This window comes from Nuphar pumila, chromosome 14 (genome assembly GCF_984573655.1).
Source record: "Nuphar pumila chromosome 14, dmNupPumi1.hap1.1, whole genome shotgun sequence".
NCBI lineage: Eukaryota > Viridiplantae > Streptophyta > Magnoliopsida > Nymphaeales > Nymphaeaceae > Nuphar > Nuphar pumila.
In genome coordinates this window covers 82,940,016-82,966,072 of record NC_143262.1, presented here as the reverse complement: position 1 = coordinate 82,966,072, position 26,057 = coordinate 82,940,016, and the positions used below count along the sequence as shown (strand labels likewise).

Below are 26,057 nucleotides of genomic sequence, written 5' to 3'. Positions count from 1 at the left end.
AAGCACGGTGCCTAAGTCAAATTATCATTATGAAAATTTTCTTCTAAAACAAATATTATTTTCTCAAAAATGCATTTCAAAAATGATATCTACCAAGGTCGACAGGACCTGTTGTCATTTTGAATATTTGATTTCAGTTTGGTTCTATACATTAGATTTCAAACTAAATTCAAATTTATTGAATTCACCTTACATACATATTAAATTATCTTAAATTCATCTGAAATCTCATTCGACTTTATTTCAATAAAATTTATCAGTTATTTTATTAAATTTTTATCTTTTTCAAAAATTAAATTTTGAATGCGAATTTTACTTAAATCAACTCGGATTAACTTTAATTTTTCATAGGATGTTTCTTATATTTTATTTTAGAATAATTTATATTTTTACACTTCTTTCTCATAAAATTTATTATTATTATTATTATATTCATTAAAAATATCTTGAAGAATTTGAAGGTATTATTTCTAGATTCAATCAAAGGTTCTAAATTCAAATTTAATAAAATATATAAATTATTAAATATTTCAAACTTGAATTAACATTAAATTAAGTCTTAATTTAGATTTGAATCAAACTCAAATCTAATTATAATATTCAAGACATATTTATTAAATCTGAATTCAAATCCAATTTTGATCCGAATTCGAATTTCTAAATTAAAATTCAAATTGATAAAACTTCATAAATTAAAATCGAAAAGTAATAAGACTTCAAACTGAAATATACACTTAGTTCGAATCCTGACTAATATTAAAACTCAAATTAAGTTTAGTTTAAACTTAGATTAAATCTGATAAAAATCAAAACTCTGATTTAGAATAAATTCTCAACTTGAAATTTATTCTGAATCCCAATTAATACTTGAATTATAATAAAAAAAATTAGCTTAATTTTGAATAATATTTTAACTTTAAGTTCACTATTGTTTCTCATAAAATATCAAAAAATTGTAGGTTTTATGATTAATTGTACTTGTAATCAAGAGGAATCTCATTATGTGAGTTGTTTTGGCTCAATGTAACCTTATGAATGCATTCAACATGCTCGATTTGGTTGGAATTGACTCTTGGAATATGTTTTTTTGATGAGAAAACATGTTATGAGTTAGGAAAAATTGATACATTCATAGTTTTAAATTTATTGATCATTGGAAAAACCTGTAACCATGTAGGATTACAACAATCCCAAAACCAAAAAAAAAGAAGTGTTTTGCTAAGTCGATTGTATTTTCAATCGATTGTAACAAATATCAATCATATATATACATGGGTTTATATTTGGTACAAACAATTGTACCTACAATCTAGTTTGAATCTCACGATGTATGTTGTTTTGATACAATCTAACCTTATAGATGTGTTCAGCATGCTCTATTTAATAAAAATTAACTCTTGGATCATGTTTTTTTATGCAAAAACATGTTTTTATGAGTTAGGAAAACTGATGTTTTCATAGCCATTGATTTTTAGATCGCCAAAAAAAAAAAACTTGTACACATGTCTGATTTCGGTGATCCAAAGCCAGTTCCCACTGACCAAAACATGTAGTTTACATCTATGGTGTTAGATGTGACAAAAAACACCAAACAAGGGATTCCGCCCCCATTTACTAGGCGGTTTGCACATACAAACAATTGTAGCAAATCTTATACTAATAAAAAGAAAGGTATATACATAACCATACATAAACAAAAGTGTAATATTGAAACATAATAATAATAAGTAAACTAAAAATAAAATAAATAAAAAGATCGTGTTATTGAATTTCTCATGCGAGTAATTTTTATCTTGGAATAAGATGAGCCTCGTACAACTATGCAATTTCAATATCCTTTACCAAAAATTGATCTAACAAAGCATTACTTCAGTCAAATTTTTCTATAGCCATAGAGAGTTATAAAAGTAAAAGACCTGCACATAAGACAGAGATTGACGAGAGAGACACCAAAGTGCTGAATTCGATCAGCAGTGTGCAGCCTCTACTCACAGCCAAGGTATAATTTAGACCTTCTCATTTGGGTATCAATCCAAAAAGAAATAATGCTCGGAGAGAGATTGTTGACTGGGCTGCAACTCAACTCTTGCTTTCTCCAAGGTACAACAGGTGTATCAGTTCTGTAGTTGCCCTTCAATCCAGTCTCTAAGAAAATAGGATCTTGGGCTCCGAAAAGCAACAAGCAACAATCAATTTATTACTTCTGAAGCCGAAACCAATCGCTGACTCAGGGATCGCACCTTCATCGACTTTGTTTTTTTTTTTATTGTCTAAATAACAAGCGGATCTGTGGATGCGCTACTATAAGCAGCAGCAGGTTGTATTGCTCTATTTGAACCTCATTTCATGGAATGCATTTAAAAACCCAAACTCCATACAAAGGTGGTGAGATAGAGGGAGCAATGCCCTCGTCCCTACGTGGACTGAGATGCTGCTGTTAGAGTTGTTGATTGAGTTGTTCTTTAACCTAAGAGTTAATGAACTATTATTGTTGTTGGTAGGGAGGAAGTTATAAAGACCAATATGCTAAGATATAACTTTTTTTTCTCTCGTAAGGCTGGGTGGTCATGTCATCAACCCAGAGTTTTACTTTGCAGGGAGGAGGGCCCAATAAGTGACCCAGGTGAGGGTAACATTTATTTTTTGAAAAAACCATATAAAAATCCAAACAAATTTTAAATGACATTGTCAAACCACAGGACAATAATGTCAATTAAAAAAAGTTGTAAAGCATCTAATTCTTTTCACCTATTACCCTTAATTCTCCTTTTATAAAATTTATGTTATATATATATATATATGAGGTAGGGAAAACGGTTCAGATCCCAAACAGCTAAATATATGGGAGAGATCTAGAACAGCCAAAAATTGCAAAAGCTCTATCCTAGATCAGACACATTTGCATCCTTAATAAGCTCTCTGGCCGTTTGGGTCTCATTCCCACATAAAAAGTGGTATAAAAGTTTAAAAAAAAGTTTTATCATATGGAAGCCAGTTAGATCTGTCATACTCATGACAAGATTCACTCATTCTTGTGGCGAGCCAGGCTGAGTTCGAGCTCATAATGAGCCTGAGTTAAACAAGCCAAGTTCGAGCAAGCTTGTTTACAAAAAAACTAAATTATTTTAGAGCTGGAAGAAATAGGATTACAGAAAGATGCACTGTTTCATAACAAAGAGCAACAAGATTTTACCACTAAACCTATTTTTTGCAAACCAAAAAAGTTCGATCATATGTTCTGCACATACTATATTGTGTAAAATATTTTTAAAATATAATTTTTACTACTTAAGGAGCTCATACTAATCGAGCCGAGCTGACTAACTGTTGGTCATGTTGTGCTTGCCAAGCCTAATTTACGAGTTTGATCAAGCTCTTTATGAGCACGAGTCAATTCACTGGCGGCTCAGCTTGATTCCCAGCCCTAGTCATGAGGTTGATCTGGAGCCCATGCTGAGTCTGAGCTTCAAGCTAACCGCCTGAACTTGGCTCATTACTGGTCTCAAACACAAGCAGGTTTTTTTTTTTCTTTTCCCTTTTTTTTGGTAATCCAGCTAGGGTTAGGCAGACTACTTCCAGTACAAAAGAAGTAGAATAAGGGTAAAACACTAATAACATCCAAAGATAACGACCAGTCCTGCAGTGTGTCTTTCCAAATACGGTCCACTCCCAAGTAGGATAGCATAGCAAGATATATAGTTGTTAGCAACAAGTGAAAAGATCAGGTGCAATATGATTGCACAGATATTTGTGCATTAAGCACCTGATCACCCTCCATCTTGGGGACAGGGTCTATCAGGTGTGGGACCCAAGACCTGATGGAGGGTGATGGGGTGCTTAATGCACAATTTTTTGTGCAATCATATTGCACCCCATCCGGACTCCTCCAACACCGGCTCTCAAACAGAAACAGGCTCATTTCTACTCTCTTCTCCACCCCATCGCCCTTTTCATCCCCCAAAAATGACTTCCAAACATCAGTAAAGGCCTGTTTGGATTCATAAAATCCTAAGGAATTGGAATCCTATTCCTCAGAATTCTACATTCTCTTGTTTGGATTCAGAATACAGTGGTGGAATGGGATTCCCATTCCCCTTAGAATTCTACATTGGCTTCTTCTTATTCTTCTCTCTCTTTGCATTGTTCTGGTTAGTTCATCAGATTTAGAGATAAAAAAAACAAAGAAAGAAGAAAAAAAAATTTATTAGTAGCAGAATCACTTCCAAATAAACTAACACTGATGCGAAGTGAGATTTCTCTCATTTTCTCGTCTGATATTTTCAATTTCTCTAATGAGTTATTTCTACAATTTAGGAACCCACCTCTGTAGAGGTCTAGAACATTGAACAGTCACATTTCACAATGACAAGAATCAAATTTTTGTAAAAATTAAAAGAAAAAATTAGATTTTTAGACTTTCGCATCATTAAAATTTGATTTTTTTCTTTGGATATTATTTTCTTCTATCTTAGTCATTTTTTTACTGATGAGAGAGAGTCAAACTCAAAAATGAAACATAAAAAAGAGGATTCCATTTTATCTGAAACCGCCATGTTTTCACCTTTTTGTTTCTGATGTATATACCTCTTTGACACTCTCGAATGCCCCAGATGGCCTTACAGCTTAAGAACCACGTGTATTCGAACCCTCTCTTCTCCTTTTGATGTACTTTGCTTTCAAGTATTTATAAAGAAACTTTTTGCATCCTTGCCTCTTAATTTGCTCTCTTTGTGATTGTGCATGCGCGTACTCTTTCTTTCGCTCATGCACACGTGTTGTAAGTTGCTTGTGCGCTAAAAAAAGGCTTGCTTTTGGTGTTTGCGATTACCCGAAGCTGCATTGCGGGGGCCTTCGCTTCTAAGCCCGTGACAAGTTGGTACCATATCCTTGTCAACATTGGGATTGACAATGGCGCCGAAGAAGAATGTCATGACTCTTTCAGGTAGTATAGTTCCTCCTGAAGAAAACTTCATGGCTAATGATCGGGTGTCAACCATCTCACATGATGTTACCGAGCTGACTGGGATAGTGACTAACATGGAGAAGTTGGTCAATGGGACTTGTGCTGCTTTTAAGGATCTCAACACAGATATCAAGATGGCGGTAGAAGGGGTGGAAGACTCTGTGAAAAGTCTTGCCACTAGATTCGATTATTTGGTGGAGGATCTTGCCACCAAATTTGATGATCTGCTGGGTCGGTTCAACATCATGGTTGTTGAATTGGATGTTGTACGACGAAAGAATAATCAGTTAGAGCAGCAGTTGGGGACTGCTCCAGTTGGTGGCATTGCAGCACACATGGATAGGCCACATTACAGGTTACCTGAGCCCATAAAGTATAAGGGCACGTATGACTCAAAGGACCTCAAGAACTTTATCTACAAAATGGATTAGTTCTTGGAAGTTGTGATAATAGAGGAAGACACAAATAGGTTGTGGACCGCAACATGTACTTTGCGGATGAAGCAACTCTTTGATGGAGACGTCGCTTGGGTGATGTTCAACGTGGGTTGGTTGTTATAGTCTCATGGGAAGACCTCCAAAAGGAATTACGAAACTACTTTTGCCTAAAAATCAAGAGAAAATGATTCACAAAAGGTTGTTGGCATTGAAACAGATACGGTCAGTGCATGACTATGTCAAGGCATTCTCTTCGATAATGCTGAAAGTCGAGAGAATGGATAACAAGATCGGTTGTTCTAATTCAGTAACGGGCTACAAGGATGGGCAAACACAGAACTCATTCGGCATGACCCTGCAATACTAGCTGAGGCGCTTGTGGTTGCAGAGAAACTTGTTGAGCTTGATAGGAACAATGTGGCATTTCAAGGTAGACAACAGAAAAATGACCATAACAATCGAAGAGACAATTGAAGAAATGATCATGCACAGAATGTTGGTCATGGGAACTAGCAAAATCAAGGCTGACAAAATGGCCAAAATAATAATCAGAACCAGAATAACTTTCAGGGTGGCAAACTATCATTGCCGTGATTGTCGTATTTACCACGGTGATCACTAGGTTGATACATGTCTCAATAGGAATGGGGATAACCACACACCCTGAGTTGCGAATGCCATTTAGGGTGAGAAAGTTCATCAACCTACAGAGTCGCCAACAGTTGGTGCAATGCAAATGATGAATGCAGTGAAGGTGATAGCTACTATAAAATTGATCGTATGCAAAGAACTAATGTACTTGAAAGTTCTACTCAACGAAAGACTCACCAAGGCATTGGTAGACACAGGTGCCACGCATAATTTTATCTCGCATGAAGAGGCAGAACAGTTGGGACTGCAGTAGAAAAAAAAGAGTTGCATGAAAGCGGTTAACTTGAAAGCCAAGGCCATCTACAATGTTGTTCGTGATGCGCCAGTGCGGATCCACAATTGGTCAGGAAGGATCACGCTATCAGTCGCACCTATGGATGATTTCAAAGTCATCATCATAATAGAATTCTTGAAAAGCAACAAAGCAGTGTTGATACCTCACCTCAACGTTGTCAGCTTTAAGAGTGAGAATCAGCCCTACATGGTTACTACGATACTGGTGAAGTCTTGTAAGCGCTTTTTGTCCGTGCTTCAATTGAAGAGAGACATGAAAAGTGCTAACGAGACTTTTCTTGTCACAATTTGTGCGATAGATGAAGCGGGAGAAGTCGTTGATGTCCCAAGGGCCTCAGTGCCCGTATTAAAGGAGTTCAGTGATGTTATGCATGTTGAACTACTGAAGAAGTTACCTCTGAGGCATGAGGTAGACCACCAGATTGAGCTAGTGCCAGGTGTACGGCCACCCACAATGGCTTCCTATCGTATGGCAATTCCTAAGCTGCAGAAATTATATAAACAATTGGATGATATGCTCAAAGCAGAAATTATCTAAATATTCAAAGCTCCCTTTGGAGCCCCCGTGTTGTTTCAGGCAAAGCATGATGGGTCAAAGCATTTGTGTGTCAACTATAGGGAACTGAATAAAATGACTGTGAAGAACAAGTATCTGCTTCCTTTGATCACAAACTTGTTTGATCAACTCAAAAAGGTAAAGGTCTTCTCTAAGTTGGACCTGAGATCTGGCTACTGACAAGTCAAGGTTACGGAAGGGGATAAGTCAAAAACTACTTGTGTGATGCGATATGGGGCATTTGAATTCCTTGTGATGCCATTTGGCTTGATGAACGCCCCCACCACCTTCTCAACCCTAATGAACAAGAATTTCTAGCCGCACCTTAACAAGTTTGTCGTTGTGTACTTAGACGACATAGTAGTATACAATGATTCTATCAAGCAGTATGTTTGACACCTTTGGATTGTGTTTCAGACTCTAAAGGACCATGAGTTGTATGTCAAATGGGAGAAGTGCCTATTTGGTCAGAAGGAAGTTCACTTCCTTGGCCATATTATGGAAGGAAACACATTAAAGATATACCATAAGAAGATTGAGGCTATTCAAGCTTGGGAGCCGCCTACTAAGATTCTTAATTTATGTTCTTTCTTGGGGCTTGTGAATTACTATCGGCGCTTCATCAAGGGATATTCACAGATCGTTGTTGCGCTCACAGATCTGCTGAAGAAAGACAAACCATGGCTATGGTCTGATGCATGCTAGAAGGCTTTTAACGGGTTGAAGCACGCCCTAATAGAGGAACCAATGCTAAAGTTGTTTAACTGTTGGCAACCATTTGAGGTGCAGACTGATGCATCTGACTTTGCTATCAGCAGGGTGTTGCTCCAAGAAGGACATCCTATTGCATTTAAAAGCTGAACAACGTCAAGCATCGATACATTGTGCACGAACACAAGATATTAGTGGTCGTGCATTATCTCCGTACATGGAGACACTATCTTTTGGGGTCGCAGTCTGTTGTGCGCACTGACAATGTTGCAACAAGCTACTTTCAGACTCAGAAGAAGCTTAGTCCAAGGCAAGCGCGCTGACAGAATTTCCTGGCAGAATTTGATATGGTCCTTGAGTATAAGCCTGGTAGGACCAATGTTGTTGTTGATGCCTTGAGTCGAAAGGCAAAACTTGAAACTTTGCTCACTTGAAACAACAGTGTGAGCCAACCGATGAGCGATCTTCTCAAGCAGGTTCGAGAAGCTTTAAAGAGTGATCTGATGGCTCAACAGCTGATCAGATTGGTAAAGGAAAGAAAGATGCAAAGATTTTGGCTGAAGAACGATTTGCTCAGCTAAGTGGGTGACCATCTATATATCCTATGATAGGATACTCTACGAAGGTGTTTGATACATGAGTGTCATGATATCACTTGGGCAGGTCACCCAGGATAATAGAGAACATTGGCATTGTTGGAGCATGCATTCTACTGGTCGTAGATGCGCAATGATGTGGATGCGTATGTGCGGACTTGCTTGATTTGCCAACAAGACAAGCCCATCAATCAGAACCTAGTGGACTATTGGAACCCCTACCAGTATTGAGTCGTCTGTGGGAGTGGATAACCATGGACTTCATTGTGAGCTTGCCAAAAGCTAAAGGTTGCAGTTCTATCCATGTAATTATGGATAGGTTTTTAAAGTATGCTATTTTCGTGCCTACCCCTACCACCTAATAAGTTGTTGATACTACTAAGTTGTTCGTGTGTAATATAGTCAAGCATTAGGGAATCTTAGAGAGCATTGTCAGTGATCGTGATGCCCACTTTACTGGCAAGTTTTGGCGAGAAGTGTTTTGCTTGATTGGGGCAAACTTGCACTTAGAGGATTAATGGCATGTTGGAGGAATATCTACAGCCTTTTTTCAGTGTCAATCAAAGAGATTTGATTGATTTACTCGATGCAGCTCAATTCTGCTACAACCTTCAAAAGAGCGAGTCATCCGGCCACAATCCATTCAAAGTTGCAACCAGACAACAGCCGCAGACTCTGCACTCCCTTGCTGCGTGAGGACGTGGCAAAGCGACTTATGTATACCAATTCATCGGGAACGGGAAAAATCAAACAAAGTTAGCAAAGGTATATTTTAACAAGGCGACCAAGTGTATAAAGAAATTGGTAGATGAGAAGCATTGACCAACAAAATTTCGTGTTGGGGACAAGATATTGGCGAAGCCCTTTTCCAATTGCACAGTTATCTTTTGAGTTCATCATTGAGGCCTTATTCGCAAGTATGATGACCCCTTCACCATTATCAAATGCGTGAGAAACTTGGCATACTGGCTGGACTTGCCAGCAAACTTTCAAGTATATCAAGTATTCCAAATATGCAACCTGAAGTTGTTCCATGAAGATGAAGAAGACCCTCAACGGAGCATGTCTCAACGTTCCCCCATTTCACAGCGTACACCCTCAATGGTTAGCACCCCAGGCAGATAACCGGAAGTCATCATCAACCATTCCAACAATTATCTTGGGGAAGTCAAAAAGTAGTTAGTGTAGTGGAAGGGATTGCCAGAATGTGAAGCCACCTGGGAGAAGGCCACCAGCATGTTTCAACATCGACAGCTTGTAGAGGACTACCATGAATAATTGGCATCGAGGACGGTGCCAACTTAGGTGAGGGAGCATGTTCTGGATCACCATGTTTTTCACCTTTTTGTTTCTGATTTATATACCTCTTTGGCACTCTTGAGTGCCCCAAATGGCCTTACAGCTTAAGGACCCCATGTATTTGGACTCTCTATTCTCCTCTTGATGTACTTTGCTTTCAAGTATCTATAAATAAGCATTTTGCATCCTTGCCTCTTTGTGATTGTGTATGCATGTACTCTTGCTTCCGCTCATGCGGGTGTGTTATGATCTGCTTGTGCGCTAAAAGGCTTGCTTTCGATGTTTGTGATTACCCGAAGCTTCGTCGTGGGGGCCTTCACTTCTAAGCCCATGATACCATTTCCAATTTATATTATTGAGTATACAAACAAAGGAATGGGAATCTCATTCAAATTCACAAAGTTATCCAAGCAAAGGAATTGAACTCCTTGAGAATTCAATTCCTGAAATTGGATTCCTCAGGATTCCATGAATCCAAATAGGCCCTAAGAGTAAATGGAGTAGCTAGCATTTGTTAACTCCCCAACTCCTCTCCCATCTCCAGCTCCCAAACAGAGGCTAGGTCGAGTTCCTTCTGAATCAAATGAACTCTACCTACCAATATGTGATGGGCAAACCTAGTGATAAGCACATAAAATTAATATCCTAGAGGAGTGGAAAACATATTAAACCAAATAGTGTAAACAAAAAATATTGAAATATTTGTGAAGGACCCAACATGAATCATGTAGAAAGCCTGAGAATTGCATAATGCCTACATATTTTACGCTAGAGAAAATGACAATGATGCATGATAGAATACACGCTTCTATTAAGAGGAAAGAAAGCCTGATCCACAAAACTCAACCTTACAAAGTTAAAAAGGAACTAAGCAAACATGCCTCTAGAGAAGAAAAAATTAGACAAAAAATGGAAAATGATCATACTATGTACAAATAATTTGACCCAATTTCCTAAAAACTCTGCAATTTTTTATATTCTTTCGATGTCCAAAATCGTAAATATTCGACATCATTAGGATCATTTTACCCTTCACAACTACGAATTTAGTTCTTATTGCAATAAAATCGTATCACCCGTCGGCTAGGTCTAACTCTCACTTAATCCATAATCAAAGGTTTTTTTATGCGGACCTCATGAACTCGTATAAATTTATTTGTGAATTTTTGGTGAAACTAAAACCACCAAAATTATAAATATCTTACTCTTTTGCATATATGTCAATATTTTAGATAAATATATTTGTAAAATACCTCTCGTAAATAACCTACTTTTTCCCATATACTTTTCAAAATCACATAAATTTATGTGCAAAACTCCATTTAAAGAGAACAAAAAAATTATAAATATCCTACTTAAATATTTGTGATTTTTTATTATATGTATTTTTTTTTAATATTTATGATTTTGTCAAAATATATATATATATATATATATATATATATATATATATATATATATATATATATACTCATTTTTGTTCAAGGGTTTCTTCTTCTCATTTGTGTCTACAAAGAACTTCTCTATAGAACCCTTGCGGCAATTCCTGCATTCCAAGGAGATTGCAGTATCATCCTTGTGATTGACTTCATCATCCTCATCTATAAGTTTGAAAGGTGAGTTCTATACAATATATACATGTGTATCCTCATGTGTATTTCTATTTAATATGGCAACCTACAATCAGGGGTGTGAACGAATAGAATTTGTGATCATTGAATATCCCCATGCATATTTGTGTTTAGTTATTGTTATTTATGTATTTTATATATTTTCTTGTGTTGTCATAGACTTCTCCAGCCACCAAATTTAACGTTTAGGGTTTATTATGTTTATGATTTTTTCATATAAATATCTATTATTATAGATGATTTATGATTGTTTGCTTATCCTTTAGTTAATGTGTTGTTCTTGTGTTGGTGTAATGAGGCTAGGATTCACTGTGCACAAGCATTGAAAGGGATAAAGTACACTATCGTAGGTTGTTGCAGGCAGTCAATGATGGCGTCTAAAAAGGCTAAAGTACACTATCATAGGTTTGATTACACTAATTAAAAATTTATAGTGGTTTTCAAAAATATTACCTTTAAAGAATTTGCAGCTTTGATGTCTTGTAAAACCATATATGTGGCACTTATTGAGCCTCTAGTATAGTTATTCTTTAAACCCAAACAACCAAGAAATATGGATAGATGTTGAGGATAATGATGACGTAGAATCGATGTTATTTAGTAGTGATGTTTACTTGAAAGTATGCAAAGTTAATAAAGGAATAGTTGATTAATGGAATGAAGTGAATCTCGTGAAGAATGTGCATATATCTCAGGCACCATCTATCGAGTTGGGTCCTTTGTTGATTATCCAGTTATTCTAAACAGTGGATGATATTAATGTTGTACATGATCAATGGATCACTGCAAAGGATATGAAACTATGTGGGCAAAGAAGTGCGAGTGATCTTTATCGCAATAATTTGAATGACATGCAGTCTTCTCGAGCATACGACAATGCTAAGTGTAAGTTATAATTTTGATATAATTTATGATTGAGATGTAGGTGTGATGATAAATTGATATTTTGATGGTTAATCTTGAATGTTGAAAATGAAGGAATGATGCATGCATGAAAGCAAATGAAGTGATAGATGCAGTGAATTTTAATTTAGTTTGTGCAACTGAACAGTCAATTAGTGGTAGTTGCGATCATGTTAACAGTGAACAATCGGATGATATTGATGATGATGAGTATACCATGTCGATAAGAGAGGATGAAGACAATTGGTGTGAGTTTTATGAAAATGCTTTGTAAAATGATATTTTTAATGAAAACTAAGTGAAAGCCAGACACCAAATAAATAAAAATTGTCTCGCACGAGTGGAGGAGTCCGATAAAAACTCAGAGAATAGAAAATACTTTGTATTCAAGCATACAATCTAAACTATGCTTTATTGTTTTAAAAAATAAAAGATTAATTAACTAAATAAATAAGAGAGTGTTGCCCCTGCAATGGGCTTAAACAAATAATTAAAGTGCCTTATTACAAATCCAATTGAATTAAATAAATGAAAAAAATAAGATACTAATCTAAAAATAAAAGAAAAAGGTCTTTAGTGCTTGAGGCTTTTAGTCCCTTCTTGAATTGATTTGCTTCTCTTTTCTCTTCCCTCTTTGTACACTTTTGTATGGTTTGATAAATCAGAGGGAGAGTTCTACCCTGAGGGGCTTGAAGGGCTTTTCTGAAGGCCTGAAGTGACCTCAGAGGGCACTTCAAGGGTATGAAAAGGGGCTCACTGCACGTCCTCTTTGCAAAAGTCAAAAACACAAAACACAGTAGTACGAAGAAAACTAAACAATAAATTAATAGCTAATGACTAAAAAAGTTCAGCAAAACAAGATTCAACTAGCTAAAAACAAACTAAAAACAAGTAACTAACCATGAACAAACTATTAACCAACTAATACTAAAAGACAAAATAGCAAAAGAACCCAACTAACTAGAATTCAACTAATGTAACAAACTAAGAATCAATTTAACTAAAACACAAGAATCTAGACTAACCGAAAATCAAGAATTGACTAACTACTATTAACAAATAACTACTTAGTAAGATAAAGAAACAAGCTAACAATTTAACTAAATTAAAACAAAAGGATGTTAACTAGTCAATAACTCGTGAACCCAATTTAACAAGAAAATGCAAGTAACTAATGAAAAACATGGAATTGATCTAAGCCTATTCTGGTTAATTAATTAAACTAACAAGAAGTATCTAACCAACTGGTATGCATTTACTAACTATGTAATCTACCTAAGCTAATAAATTTTGTAACTAAGAATTAAAACAATAACTCACAGTTATGAATCATGCAAAGCAAAAAGAACCAAACTCATTCTTAACAACCAAAACTAATTATGCAAATCAATGAAAAACTAGCTAACTAACACAAAAAAAATCAGGGAATCAAACTAACTGAATTCACTAATTAAAATGCTCAACAAACTAACTAACAAAAATTAAAACAAATAACAACCTAGCTATGTTGTATGGAATACACTACTTAACTAAGCACTAATCTGGAAGTATAAAACTGATCAAATTAAAAACAAGCAGCTAACACATGGATCAATGATAAACTAGATGACTTAATTAAAAGAACTAACATTAAACTATAGGGCTACGGCTGATAAAAAAATGACACCATACGCTTCAACTTTTCAAGAAAACGTTGAGTAACAAAATAATAAATCAGCTACGTTATCCTATTCTGGTCTAACTAATAAATTAGTGACTTCTGGAATTACACAGGATACCTATCTACTAACAAGGAACGACTGGAATTAAATTTGCACGGACAAGTTACTTGCAATAAAAAAAACTCTACATGATAAGGTTACCTAATTTTTTTCTCTTTTCTTTTCTAATAAGAACTCTAACTACCCAAAAAGAAAATCTTCAATAAGACTCAATGGCAGGTATTGATCAACTAACTCAGACTTACTTCAGTACAGAAATTATGCTCTACCTAACGTCCAAAACACGATTTCAGCAAAAAAAACTAATTGACTAAAAAAAATCTATTTACTTATCAAAAGAAAATGAAACACACCAAATATATAAAAATGTGTTCTAAACTAAATCTAATCTACAACTAATCAATAATCAAGAAAACACAATATAAAACCTATATTAAGACTAACGATCTACCTAAATCAAGATTATTCAATGCTTAAATCAAGAAAATGGCTAAACTATCAAAACAAAATATATTTTTGTTTTTTATTTTTATTTTTTTTTCAAATGCAAGAAAATAATCTAGACTAATCTAAGTATGCAGATGATGTGATGATATGGCTTATGCAATGCAAAATTAAAAACTATGATGAAAAAGAGGAAGAAGAAACAAACCGAACGATCCACTCCCAACAGATGGGTTGAGAAAAGTAGTTATTCTCGGGCTGCAGATGCACCTCTCCAACGAAGAAGATGAGATTGCCGATGATGAAAAAGGATAGAAGCAAGAAGAAGAAGAAGAGAAAAGAAAATTGGCACTGAGAGAGAAGGGGCAAAGGAGACAGAGAGGAGAGAATGCAAACCCTTGGTTCTCGTTCAATTGTTCTCATATAATAAAGAATAATTAAAAATAATTAAAACAGAGACATCTGATTTGTATGAGCAATTGAATAATGAAAGACTTAATGATTATGAACAATTTCAATATCCATCAACACACTCAAACGATTAAGAAATTGCTTTGAGCAAAAGGTTTAATAATCTACAACACTATTGCAAGTTTTTGAAATATCATGTAATCGGGAATAGCTATCAACACACTCAAATGATCAAGAAATTATTTTGGGAAAAAAGTTTAATGATCTATATCACTGTTGCGAGTTTTTGAAAGATCATGTGATTAGGAATAACAATAAAGCAAAATTCTTAAAGAGCTATAATAATAGTCACTGTCGTATGTACAAGGAAAAATGTTTATATGAAGATTAATTGCTCCTGAAAGATCCATTGCACAAAGGTACATGAAACAGGTTTCTTTGAAGTGAAGATGTATGATAGTGAGCATACATGTGGTGGATCACTGAACAACCTTATAGTAGAGAAAGTGTCTTCTAAGTGAATTTCAAGTGTTATTTACAAAGGCATGCACGATAACCTGATGATAACTCCAAAAGAGGGTTACTTATAAATAAGTATGGCATGGACAAAAACACACTAAGGCTACATTATATGATTCATTCGAAGAGTTCTTCAAGATGCTTTTCACCTATTTTGATCATCTGATGAAGGCTAACCGAGGATCGCTAGGGTATATTAAAATTGATCGGAAAGATCGATTTAAGTATCTATTTTTATCCTTCTGACCAAGCATTGATGAGTTTTTGAAATAATGTCCTCCAGTTTTTATGGTAGATGGCATGTTCCTAAAAGAAAAATATACGTGTATATTGTTGTCGGCTCATAATATTGATCCCTGTGGTAAGATATTTCTGATAGCATTTGCAGTTATTGATAAGGAGTTCAATGATTCATGGGCATGATTTTTAGAGGTATTAAAATACAAATTTATATACTTGGATAAGTTCATAGAGAGGAGTATTGACAGTTATCTCAAATAGGTATTCATGTTTAAAGTATGATGTCCCCTACACATGCCTTACATGTTATGTTGTATTTTGCATAAAGCATTTGATGAAGAACTTTTTAAAGAAATTTGGTTCACCACTTAGTGCACTTTGGTGGAGTGTAGCTCGAGCAACCATGAAAGAACAATATAATTATTTACTTGACAAAATTAAAGAACAAAGCACATATGCATACAATTATGTTGCCACTGACGTGCATCCGAAACGTTAAAATAATTGTCACTTTTCAGGAAAGAGATATGATTGCTTAACATTTAATATAGCAGAGAGCTTCAATTTGTGGATTATCGCCATATGTGACAAGCCCCTAATTTCACTTATTGAAAAGCTTTGTCTCTTATTGATGAAACGTTTTAAGAAAAAAATTATTGTGGGACAACATATGACAAGTGTTGTAGTGTCGAAGATAAAAGAAAAGCTAGAGGAACTGAAGAAAAAGGCACAACAAATATGTGTGCAAGTAGTGCATTGCCTCCGATAATGGTATAAAGCCCACGATCGATCTCATAGTTTAGAGGCACTTATGCTCTTGTGAAGAGTGATAGGTTAGCGAGATTCCTTACGAACATGTTATCACATGCATTTTGTATGAGGGTGACCTACCAGAGGATTACTGTGACAAGTTCTTCAAAGTTGAATCGTATCGAGTTGCATATAATCAATATCATTTATTCTCGATAGTGGATAATATCTCACAAATCGCTTCACCTACTCTTATAGTTGTCTATCCATCAAAAGTGGTTTACAAAGTAGGTCAACCTGAAGTTAATATACGAAGAAAAACACACAAAGATGTTATGATATACAAGTGCAGTGTCTGTAGTGAGATTTGCCACAACAGGCGAAAGCACAAATAATAGTATATATAGTATTGTTTAATGAAATGCTTCTTTGTATGTATATCTAAGTAGTTTGAGCTATATAATCGTAAACGTTCTTACAGTACAAGAGGATTCAAACAACCTTGAGGTTCGAACAACATGAAAAAACATATCGGATATTAGGTATAAGCAGTATCTCGAATCATTTGTGTATATGTGATATTAATAGTATACAATTTATTTTGTTGTTAAAAACAAGTTAATAAGAAAGAAAAAACTATAGAAGAGAACATCAAGAGCCGAAAGAGTATGAGTTTAGCAAAGAAACTCCTTTGGCAAGTGACATAAATGTTAGTTTTACACGTTAATTTGTTTGTTTTTTTGTTATGTTTGCACGTAATTTTGTTCGTTCTTTTGTTACCACACAGGATTTACTATATAGCATATAACAAGATACGTGAACTAACATATAAACACATACATGAGTAAAGTTTAATCTTTAGTTTTTGTCTAAATATTGCATATATTGTATGACAAATATACCAGTCATACTTGTAAAATGAGAAAATATAAAGTGAAAAACATGTACATATACGAAATGAGTTATCAAACAAATGTAAAGTAGTTACTCATTTTCTTATTGAGGAATACCCTCCAAGGTTTGTGTCGTCCAATCTTTATAACAGTCAAACGCAAATTATGCTAAAAAAATGAACCTGCAACACATATGCATGAAAAAGAAACAACAAATATACACAAAAAAAAGAGAAAACAAATATACATAAAAAAATGAGTATATTATTAAGTTATATTATCATACTACTTGTTTGAGGTTTTTATCTGCTAATTATGTGTTCAAGTAGAATTGTATAGCCGAAAGTCATTTTTTTCATGTCTATTTCCCAAAGAACCCAATGCTTGTTACCATAGTTGAAAGGAATTAAGAGTTGCAACATAAATCTAGTGTAACATCATTGTGCATGTAGAAATTTATTTGTAAGTATGCAAAGTAATGTAAAAACATACCTTGTCAGCATCAAGAAAGTGATACGACAAATTGTTGCTCTTCATGCAGTCAGTTGCCCCTACCTCATTGTCTTGTAGTTGTGACAATTTGTTGTGAACATACAAGGTTTACCAGTTAGTTTTTTAATCGGTAGTAAAATAATATAAGCATTGTTTTTCGAATGTCATATATATAAAAAATTGTATGATCAAATTTTACAAGCATACGAAGGAAAGAGCTTACAAGGGTGTGAAAGACAATGAAAAGGCATAGACATCGGTTAGAAAGGTATCCAAAAAATCTATCCAGCTAGTTGATCCGTAGACAATTATGCACATTTGTAATATATTAACTTACATTTGTAATTGGATAGATTAAGTTAAACTTTGACTATAACTTTATAAAGAAACTCATGTATTGAATGTAATTTTATAATTATCAAACTTCATGTTATCTAATTTTTTTGCAAACCAATAGTATTTAGTTTTATATTATCATATTGACTTGTCTATACATGGAGAAACGGTTTTGCAAAATAATCAAATTTTTGCAAATACACTTTACATGATTTTCTTTGTTGGTTCATATCGCCAACCCCAATTGTTTTGGGATAAAGGCATAGTTGTTGTTGTTGTATACTTTACGTGATTTCAAAATGTATATACGAAAAAGTCTGATATATGCAAATGAATTAAAAATAGTTGTCAAAATTAGTTGTTGGAATAAAAGCGGGTTGGAGACCATTGGTTGAAGATAAAAGACAAAAGAGAACCCTAGATTATGTAAAAATAAGCAGACAAGTTTATATATGATTCAAAAAAATTACAAAAAATAAGAAATATCACATATTTGTCATAAGTTTAAAAATATTAAAGTGTGATATACAAAGATTCACAAATAACCTTATGTGAGATCTAGCCGTATATGCAAATAAGTAGGTTATAATATATGTGAATAATTAAGTTATTTGTGAATTTAGCGATAAGTGATTTCATACTTGAATTTATGCAATTTTGAAAAGTATAAGCGAAAAAGTAAGATATTTACAAATATATTTATGTGAAAAACTGAAGCGACTAACATCACAAATATATTTACGCAAAATATTGAAGTATATGCAAAAAAGTAGGATATTTGTAATTTTAGTGATTTAAGTTTCATAAAAAAATCGTAAATAAATTTATGCATGATTTTGGATTTAAGTGGAAGTTAAACTTAGCCAAAAAACATTACAATTTTATTGTAATAAAGCTTAAATTCAGAGTTGTGAAGAGTAAATAAAGCCTAAATTCGGAGTTGCAAAGAGTAAAAAAGTCCTAACGATGTTGAATATTTGCGATTTTGGACATCGAGAATATAAAAAATTATAAGATTTTTTGAGAATCAGGTCAAATTATTAAGATCATTTTCCACAAGAAAAAACTGAAAATCAGCTTTCAACAGCATCGATGTGAAATACTTGAATCAATATTGTGATTCATATTCTGAGACAGGATGTATGCCAAAGCCAAGCATGCAATTATATGACTCTTATGGGGTGTATGGAGGAATCCATTTATCTTGAAATTTTGGGTATGTTGGAAATTTGAATGGTAAAGGGCAATGCCAACTTCCCAGCTCCTCACTTTTCTGAATAAGTGGGGCATGTTTGAGCATTATAATGTCATAAAAGAAAAAGAAACCTTAAGAGTTGACAGAGAAGTCAAGCCCAAATAACATGCAGAGTTGCAAGACCAAGTTGGTCAAGCAGATAGAGCTCAATTACAAGAAGATTTTGGCCTTAAGTCTTGAAAACAATTTCCCACCGCAAGGTTCAATGTGCTATCCACGTCCATATGACTCACAAGTAATAGGAAATGCATCAATTGGAAGCATGGAAAAAAGATGTGGGGGGCTCCATCTGGGCCCTGTCTGCAATAACGTTAGTAGATGAGTTAAAAGACAGAACACCCAGCAGTCATGTCTGTGTTTGCTCAACTGTTCAATTGAGCATGACATGATTTTATGTTTCGATGTGTTCTTGAGATTAAAAGGACCAGAGTAATTGAATCCTTTGCCAAACACACATCTCACAACCAGGCTTAATTTGGGACATAATAAACGTGTGCATGCCACGAAAATAAACGTGTGCATGTGTGCGTGCACACACACACACAATGAAAAAGTGAAGGGAAAATCATAGTTGGACAAAGTACTAATGCAAACTGACATATATTAGCACATACACTAGCAATAAACAACTGATTTCATAGTCAGTCTCCTGAATCATGGAATTGTTTGATCTTGCAGACACTTCCACATATTCCCAACAATTATGAATGACCATGAGAAATTTACATGGGTAGCTTCTTGAGCCAGAGAAAGAAAAAGACAGGGAGAAACAAACTTCAGAGTGCTAAAGTGTTTGATCGTACCCCCTGACCCAGTGTAGTGATTATCGTGAAATCCCATGGCATTTGCAGTACCTGCATAACATTTGCAAGTGTCCTTGATGCTATTGGCATGTACAATGAACCAAGAGTTATGTTTCAGATAACATTCAATGTTTAAAAAAGCAAAAATCCCAACATCAAAGAAACATGAAACAACCAATGTCAGTTTCCTTCATAGCTTCTGCTTTCATTGAGACATTATTTTCCAATGGAAGCAAAAACATCCAAACGCAAATGCCATGGGACATGCAAAAATTAATAAAACAAAAATATCACATTTACTTGTTCAAAACTATTCTCTAATATTGCATATTGATCAGTGGCCAACACACCAGATCTTAAATCAGCAAACCAAGAATGTTCAAGCAAAAAACTTCCAAATGCCAATGCAAAGGTGCACATGCAAAAAGAGAAAAAAATCCTAAATTTTGTTGTTCCAAATTATTTTCCAATATTGCATATTGATCAATGGACAGCACACGAGATTCTAAATCAAGAAGCAATTGAAGAAAGAAACAAAAAATCAGTCTCAAAACAAAGGACAAATATATAACTAGTAATAAGTTATACTAGATGTCCATTCTCAATAAAATCATGTTTATTCATCAAAGAGTAAGAAATATGCAAGCTAGTCACAAGAATAAAACAACTCCTAGATTTCCTACTACTTTGCAACAAGACTGCAACAATCTCAAGTGAGCACATATAAATGGATGTAAGGCTACTATTATGTTTAAACGAATATCTAACAACAAAATATTTCTAAATAGTTTATTAACAGTTTGTAGCCAAAGCACTGGACTAATAAAACAAATATATCCGATTCATTAAAAATAAAATCAAAAAAATTAAATGATGTTAAAACATATGGTTATGAGAACATTAAAAGCTTATGTGCAAATCCCAAGTAGTGTTTACAAGAAGCATGTTCAAATGAATGAGCTAACTTCCCTAGGAGTATCTCAAACTAATTATCCTCCAAATGAACTCTTTGAACCAAACAGCAACTTAACATGTATTTTAACTGCTTAGGGAGCGTTGCAAAACCTTTCCATTGTAATTTGCCAGAAATACAGCAAGCAGGTCAAGTATGTGACCTCGCCTTTAGTTAAAACATTGTTGCTTGATCATCCCAATATCAACCACATCATTCACAACTAGCAGACGGTTAGCAATAAAACATTCAAGGAAAGATGTGACTGAAGGATATTTTTCATAAAGGATATCAACATAAATACCATTCAGTAATTCCTGAAGCATGTTTAAGATTGCATGATCCATTGCACAACCAACAAAATTATCCTCATATAAGACCATGTATATCCCATTATAAAGACTGCATTTTTACATGCAAAAGATACGATTTTCATTGTCAAACAACAGCAAGCATCCTGCCAGAAAAATCACATCTAGAAGAGTGCAGAAGTTTGCCTTTGACATGGGTTTATGATACAACTCGCATGCCGATGCCCATGTCTTCTAATCCTCAAGAAGTATATGCAACGCATATTGTCACTGCACTAGTTAGAAAAGTTGGCTTTTTCATCTTGTTAGATAAGACTGCCTTTATTTGCTACTACTTATTTTCATGCCATGAACTTATTAATTCTTGGTATCCATTGATGTCCAGAATAGCCACAAGGAAGAATAGGGAGAGGCAAGAAGGTGGGTTGCTGCAGAATAATGATTCCCAATGGGGAGATCATGTGAGAGAACTACTCTATATTGAAAACCTTATATGCAGTATTTACATAATTTCCCATATCTTGTACAATACAGGAAACTAATTACAAAGGGGCAGTATGGGAAAGAATAAAAGAAATAAACAAAAGTAATGTCAGATCATTTACATATTGGATTTGGATTCATAGCCCAGACCCAACTAACATTATTTCTCAATAGCCTCTCTCAAGTTGTACATGGTAATCACCATGGACAATTAGGACTTTAAATACCAAAACCTTTGCTTTGTCAAACCCTTTGTAAAGAGATCTGCTATTTGATTTTTTGAACCAATGAATCTTGATTCAAGTTCTTCGTCTTTAATTTTACTTCTGATGAAGTGTTGATCAATCTCTATATGCTTGGTTTTTCCATGATGCACAGGATTCAATGAAATCTTGATGGCACTCTGATTGTCACAAAAAAAAATGATCTAGGGACTATCTCATCTAGTTCATGTAATAAATTTCTTATCCATGTCAACTCTGAAGTAGTTGTTGCGATGGCTTGATATTCAACTTAGTACTTGATCGAGCTATGGCTCTTTGTTTTCAACTTGACCAAGAAACTAGATTGCCTCTAACAAATATACAACCTAAAATTGATATCCCTTCATCTGGATCCTGAGCCCAATCAACATCTGAATAGGCCATAACTATGAAGAGATCTTCCCTCTTATCTCTTTTCTTATAAAATAGTCCATCACCAAGGGTACCCTTTAAATACCTCAAAATTCACTTTTTGGGCTAGTGCATAAATTGAGATACTTGGTTTACTGCATACACGGCATTTGATCCTGTGAAGGTAAGATATTGCAACATTCTCACAATACTCCTATACTCAATTGGATCACTGTACAAATTTTCATTATTAACACTTAATTGTTGGTGTATTTAAACAGGAGTTAATAGAGGCTTACAATCACACATACGAAGAAATATTTCAACTGACTAAGATCCTTATCTTAAAGTGCCTATTCAGCACTTCCTTTATCTCCTGAATATGTCTATCTGAGTTCCCTGTAACAATGATGTCATCTATATATATATAAGTAAAACAGTCATGTATTTATTACCTTTGTTGATAAACAATAAATGGTCAAGCGAAGATAGGTAGAAGTCATGTTTCTGTATTTCCAAGGAGAAACTCTTGAACCATGAACGAAATGCTTGTTTTAAACCATATATTTACCTCTGAAGCCTACAAACATATTCAGTTGAATCATTTTCATTGTATCCATATGGCTACTCCATATAAACTTCTTTCAAGTTTCTATGTAAAAATGCATTCTTGGCATCAAGTTGGTTCAGGGCCCAACCATGGTTGGTTCACCGGTAGAGAGAAAATGATTCGTATTATTCCCATTTTAACCACAAGACTAAAAGTCTCCTCATAATCCATACCATACTCTTGAGTGAAACCTTTTGCAACTAGACAGGCCTTATACCTTTCAATGGTACCATCTAGTTTATACTTGAATCTTATAAACCCACTTTGATCCAATCACATTCTTATCTTGAGGTCTTTTAACCACTTCTCATGTTTGGCATTCATACAATACTCTCATTTCCTCATTCATGGCTTCAATCCATAGGTCTTCTTGCTTTTCTATCTACATGAGAAAAACTTGATGATCTATGCTGAAATTTTCATAACTCACCCATCTTTCAATAGGGTGAGTAACCCTGTTTGATCTTTTGAACTTTGGCTGTGTTACGATTTCATCGCATTGGCTAATTGTATTCTCATGAATGCTCATGTTTTGGGATTGCTATCACACTTAAATATCGGCTATCCCTTACTTCTTCTAGTGTAGACATGGCCTTTTTTATATCTCGCGTCCATAACTATATTTTCTTCAACGAGAATAAAATCTTCCCTTTGTTGTCCATGATTTTCTGAAGCTCCTTGTGATGTGGAAATATCAATAGGTATTGAAAACAATTCTTCACTTAACCATGGCTGATAATATTCGACATTGCTCCATTTTTCTTTATGAACCTGTTTTGCAGTAAAATCAAAAGAACTCATCAAACACATCTTTGGAAATTTGAATACGTTTATTTTTTACATCATAGCACATGAATCCTTTATAATTATCAGCATAACCAACAAATTTACAAGCACGAACTCTAGGTTCAAATTTATTTCTCAGAGCCTTATCTATGTGAACATAGCAAATGCACCCATAAGCCCGTAAAGAATCATAGTCATGAAGCTTCCCACATAAAACATAATAGAAAAGCTTATAATTTAAAATCTTTATAGGCATCATATTTATAACATGAACAACCGAATGAAATGCCTTTATCCAAATATATAAAGCAGTTATGCTAGCATGTAACATAGCTAAGGCACTTTCAATAATATGTCGTTAGTTCTTTTCAGCAAGCCCATTTTGTTGAGGGGTATAAGGGCAAGACACACTTCTATTGATTCCATTATTTTTAAGATAAGTGATAAATTCTCTTAAAGAGTACTCGCCTCCACCATTACACTGGAAATTCAGAATAGACATAGAGAACTGATAACCAACATATAAAACTTTGTGAATATATTAAACACTTCATGTTTACGCTTCATGAAAAAAGTTATCAATGAAAGAAGCGTAGTAATGACTACAAGAAGAAGGGACATTAGGTATTGGGCCCCATACATCAAAATGTACAATTTCAAAAGGTTTCAAAGTTCTTTCATTCCATGAATTAAATAAAAGTACATGAGTCTTTGAAATTTGACAACTTGGACATATAACATTTACAAACTCACATTCTAAGCTAGACTCAAGAATAAGTTGATTAGAAACCAATCTTTCAATAAAACCTCAACTATAGTAAGCAAGACGACTATGCCAAACATTGGCTTTATTTAAACAAGTACTAAACAAAATAGATGGACTCGATGACTCTAGACTAAGCTTCAAAACAGAATTAGCTGACTTGGACACAGGATCTTCTTTGAGGACGTACATGTTTTTCGATTTTTTGCCTTTAGCGAATATCCTCTTCGTGTGAAGATCCTTGACACAAACAAATGACAGAGTAAATACAAAACACGAATTGGAATTATCAACAAGTTTAGAAATGAAAATAAGATTCTTCTTGATGTTAAGAACAAAAAAGACATTGAAAAGATTAAGAGAATTAGATTTGGACAAGAAATTGACACATTTTCAGTGTATATAATAGGATAACGAGCCTCATCTCCAATAACAATACTATATTTTTCATGATAAGGAATCAACGTCAAGAACTTATCCTCATCATATGTGATGCGATTAGCAACCTCAAAACCAAGATACCACACTCCTTGTTCATTCTACTTCAGATTTAGTCCTACAAGGACAACAAGTAATAACTGCTTATCTATAGGCATTTGTCATTCACCACTACTCTGTCCACTTGTCAGACCTCTATATTAACCTTTGCCTTGATTTTTGTACTGTGTTTTCCCCTTATTATACCTAAGATCATCTTTGAACAAGCAATTTGTTTTAATATATCATGGTTTCTTGCATATAAAACAAGTATGAATAGGACATTGTCGTTGTGCAGTAGTGTTAGGAGGAGTAATCGGTGTGAAAAGTATACCTCAACCTCTCTGATTACCTCCACAATTATGTCCCTTGCCTCTAAAATATTTACCGCTTCCATGACCACCTGACACATTAGTCACTCTATCATTGGAGGCATCTGTATTAGTAGTAAAAGTCATCTCATAATATAACAATTTGGCCTTTAGATTCTCAAATGTAGGAAGCATCTCCATATTGTTAAAAGTGACCTAACTATATTATATGTTGGTAGAACTCTTTTATATCTTTAAATAAAGGCACTTCATTCGGTTGTTTATATTATAAATATATAACACATGAAGATTTTAAATTATAAGTCTTCCTATTATGTTTTGTTTAGGATAGGAAGCATCATGACTATGATTTTTTACGAGCTTATGGGTGCATTTGTTATATTCACATAAATAAGTCTCTCATAAATAAATAGTTTATATTCTTTACAAGCTTATGGGTGCATTTGTTGTGTTCACATAGATAAGTCCCTGAGAAATAAATGTGAACCTAGAGCTCATGTTTTGGGATTGTTGTCCCACTTCAATATTGGTTGTCCCTTTACTTCTAGTGTAGACATAGTCTTCTTTATATCTCTCTCATCTATTGCTACATTTTATTCAACGAGAATCTTCCCCTTGTCCATGATTTTCTAAATCTCTTTCTTGTGATGTAGAAATATCAACTAGCGTTGAAAACAATTCTTGACTTAACCATGACTGATAATATTTGACACTGCTCTCTTTTTATTTTTAAATTTATTCTGCAGTAAAATCAAAACTCTCATCAAACACCATATCTCTGGAAATTCGAATACGTTTATTTTTTATATCATAGCACCTGAATC

The 26,057-nt window shown here is 34.3% G+C and overlaps 1 protein-coding gene across 3 annotated transcripts in view; it reads right to left on the bottom strand.

The window, feature by feature from the left end:
• The window catches only part of LOC149817139 (stearoyl-[acyl-carrier-protein] 9-desaturase, chloroplastic-like), a 71,253-nt gene that overhangs the window by 9,560 nt on the left and 35,636 nt on the right, over positions 1 to 26,057 (bottom strand). The window contains exon 4 of one of the 3 annotated variants that reach the window (XM_089986623.1): positions 19,689 to 19,985. The exons of 1 other annotated variant lie outside the window; for it this stretch is intronic. The gene's annotated coding sequence lies outside the window, so the exon portion shown is untranslated. Of the gene's footprint in view, positions 1 to 19,688; positions 19,986 to 26,057 lie in introns of those variants that run through there. One more of the 3 variants, XM_089986620.1, reaches the window with a different exon arrangement.